The following is a 4,213-nucleotide window of genomic DNA, read 5'->3' as shown; positions in this document are numbered from 1 at the left end:
CCAGCTATTAAATTTTTTATTTGTAATATTCTATCACTCACTTTTTTTTAAAGATTTATTTATTTATGCATCCAGAACTGGGGTACAGGCCAGAGGTGCAGGGGCGGCGAGAGGCTTCACCAGAGACAGAGTGGGGAGCAGAACAGGCAGATGGACGAAGTACACTGCTGAGGGGAGCAGCGGGCGGGCCAGGAGAGGTCTGACACACCATATGGTCTCCTCCGGGGCAGGTGGGAATTGAACTCATGCGGAAGTGGCTTTAGCTTCTCAGTGCTGTGCTTTAACCCACTGCGCCACCAGGGAGGGCCTCTATCACTCACTTTTGTGTAAGCGAATTTCTATAGGGATTCGATTTAAATGTTTTTGTGCAATTCACCAATTGCACTTAATACCCTTGATAATTTCAAATACATAAACTTATGTTTTATCAGTCACATCTTCTGTAGTTTTAGCCTATCTAGTTAATTTATACTTTTATATTAATAAGCCATTCATTTTATTTTCCTCAGTTTAAGAATTTTCTTCTGGAGTCTTAAGTTGATTTACTTTGCCCATTTTCAATAAACTTTGATTTCTAAGACTTCATGTAAACCTTGATTTCAAATAAGCCACATAATTATCTCCATTTTTTGTTCTTCCCTTAAATATCACATTATTAAAGACGCTTACTATGTCAGCTAGGCTATTGTTCTATATTATATATGTGTATACCTATATGACTTATAGAAAAACCGACAGCATGAATAGCTTCCACAAAGTATAATTTTGCTTTTTTTTTTTTTCTTAAAAGAAGGCTGGCCTAAAAAGAAAGAAGGCTGGCCAGTGACTGAGTGACTGTGGTGTCTGGGACTGAGTCCCCAGTCTTGGTATATCTTTTTTATATATCATCTTCAGTAGATTATTTTTGCCTCAGAGTTAAGGCTGAACTTGCCAAATATCCAGTCATTACATCTACCTTCAGACCAGCCAACATGAGATGGGATGGCTATTCCTTCCTTTTTAAAGACTACTTCAATGAGTAGTGCTTACATGTCACTGGCCTTAACTTACAGGACCTTTCCCAGTCACAACAGAGTTCATAAATATGACCTCTAAATCACATAACCACATTGGCAGCTAAAAATTAGGAGATCTATTAGTAATAAAGGGAGAAAATATATTTGGGTGAATTAATGACCTGTCATATCTGCTGAAACCACACCTACACACCCCTGCCCCCTATAGACCAAATAGTGTCAAATTAACTGTCTGACTCAACTGGCTATTAGAGGAGTACATAATTGTTATTTTTTTCTTTATCAGCAGTGTCTTTGTATCCAGAAGAATGTTTGTCCCTCTGAAAACTTATCCCCTAAGCAATAAAGTAATGAATTCAATTGCTAGGACTAGACCTTTTGAACCAATGAACTATTGGCACCTGTCATATATTACTGTTTCCTTCTATGAACTTTTTCAAAATTCAGGATTTGGGAAGCTTAAAACTCTATTTTATTATAATAGAATAATAGTTGTAATAATAACAACACCAATTTATCATTCCAAATTAGGTAAATTAGATTCATGTAAATAGGTTTTAGTAGTATGATACTTTGACTTTAATTTTATAAGCTAGGCAAAGGTCACTTCTCAACAACACAGAGAGTGTTGCTGTTGACCAACATGGTGAGAAAGCTGAGGGTGCTGACAGTGAAGCCAGCATTTCTGCATCTAGTCATCAGTTTCAAATAGAGGCTGCTTTGGCAGGCAGACACTATTCCAGTGTGCAGTTTCCAGTTTTGAAAGTGGGAGAGAACACTGGGAGGGAGCAGCAGTTTGCAGCACTAGCAGCAACTTCCTGATATTTTCACTGCAGGAATGGTTATTTTTCTTCAAAGCCTGTTCACTGTCCTCCCAGTTTATAAGCTTCTAGTTCCCTCTATCAATTATCTTTTTTGTTAGCTATAGATACAGTGATTTCTGGGTTTTGCCCCAAACTCTGAGTAATTCACCCAAACTCAAAAAGTTATGCCTTTGCCAAATTATAAGGAATTGAACTTTCAATTAATCTTTTTAAAGGACAAAATGTAAAATGTGAAATGATCACATAGTTAAGATTCATCTTTCCTAAACTAACACAAGTTAGTTTATTTGATAATAGGGGTAAATAAAACAATTAGGGATGTATCTTAAGAGACTAAGGATGAGATTTTTGGTAAACTTTTGTTCTAAAATAAAACAACAGAACATGGTCTAGAGCTGAATCATAGACACTTTCTCTCCTAATGTGTAACATAATAAATAAAAATTTCATTAATTGTGAATAAATAAGGAAAGAGTCTATCATTTCATATATATTTTTAAAAAGATAGCTGACTCACCTGTTCTATATCATATGTTGTGTAAACAAAGCAAGCATCAAATAGTGTAAAGAATATGTGAGTATTTTATAAAAATTTCAATAATTTATAGTTTATAAACCCAGATGATAAAGTAACAGACTAAAATTAATTATTATTATTACATAATTATTTATCCTTACTTACATCAATATTTTTCTAATACAGTAGAAAAAGCGCCATCTCCATATGATTATGGCTTAGGAGAATAGAGAGCTAGGCCACTGACTTGTCTGATCAGAGTACCCAGTGAATGAAATACTGAATTCAGTGGTCCAGAGGGGAAAAAGAGTCTAATATATCACTGAAGTGATGGCAAAATTATATCATCTGATTAAAAAATCATCAGGCAGAGCTGCTCATTTCTAAAACTGATGGTATAGAGAACTCAGTGACCCTTCTGTGCAAAATAATTTTAAAAATGAACTATACTACCTAAGAAATCACTTTTTAAAAGTGGAAAATTGTGAAAAACATATATACTAAAGATAAATATAAAAGCCAGAGTAGAAAAATAGTGAAAAAAGCCTAATTTTTAGTGGAGGTCTGTAATAGAGGGGTAAACAATATATCATTAAGACAATTTATTATTCCCTAAGGGCATTAGAAGTTGGGTTTTGATTTAAAGCAATTTGGGATTTGAAATATAAATTAAGGTTCAGGGTCTAATGTATTTAATACATATGTAACACTTTATATGAAAGTGTTACATATTAGATGAAGATCCTTTCCATTTTTAGGGACCCACAGGGTTAAAACCACAAGATAAATACAGTGTGGACATCAACTAACATAAACCTGCTCCCTTCCACAATATCAGGGAATTATATAGAATGCTTTCTGGTATAATGTAGATGAAAAGAAAATATGTCTGGGAAATACTGACTCTCTTGGTGTTTGCATTTTTTGAAGATTTATTTATGCAGGCAAGAATAGGGGTACAAGTCAGAGGTGCAGGGGTTGAGAGGATTCACCAGAGACAGAAGAAGGAACAGAACAGGTGGACAGACTGAAGAACACTGCTGAGGGGAGCAGCAGGCAATATGTGAGAGATCTGCTGCACCATGTACGTCATCTCACTGGTTAGGACTGAACTTGTACTGCAGCAGCTGCAGCTGCAGATTGCTTCATAGTGCTGAGAATTAACCCTTGTGCCACCAGGAAGGCCCTGTGTTTGCACTTTAAATACAAACCAAGTCATAAAGCTTAACTTGTGGTGTTCCTCTATTAATAGTATTTTCAGGAACCTGACTGAAACAAATGAAAATATTTTGAAGAATGGAATGTGAAGTTAAGAGTTTAATGACACCCTCCAGATAATTTTACAGGCAATCAGCCACATGAGGAGAAACAAAGGCAATATGAATGAGAAGAATCAAAAAGCTTAACACAGCAGAAACAGACCCATGTAAACTTTAGAAGTTAGATATCTGTGGTATACTTACCACAAATAAACAAGCAAATGACCTGCCTGAAATTAATCTTCATGGGCATGGAACCCATTGAAAGGTACATACACTGAGTTTTAGGGAAAGGTGGAACTCAGTAAAATTATAAAAATAAAGACATAACCTGATAATGGTAGTGAATTTCAAGTATAGAAAAAAAGTCACCTGCCAATGAAGTAAACAAGCTTTAGACTTCTCCTTATGAGCATTTAATATGAGAACACAATGGAAATATCTGTAAGATTCTGAGGGAAAGAAATTGTGATTTGATAACTATACTTAGCCAAGATCTTGTTCAATTACAAAAATAACTGCAGCAAGCAGGAAAGAATTTGTGAAACATTAATAAAAAATTAACTTCAGCCAATTTATAGATGAACTGAGAAATTA

This window comes from Condylura cristata, unplaced genomic scaffold (assembly GCF_000260355.1).
Source record: "Condylura cristata isolate star-nosed mole 26May11 unplaced genomic scaffold, ConCri1.0 scaffold00021, whole genome shotgun sequence".
In the NCBI taxonomy this organism is placed as follows: Eukaryota; Metazoa; Chordata; class Mammalia; order Eulipotyphla; family Talpidae; genus Condylura; species Condylura cristata.
This window is presented reverse-complemented; position numbering follows the sequence as displayed.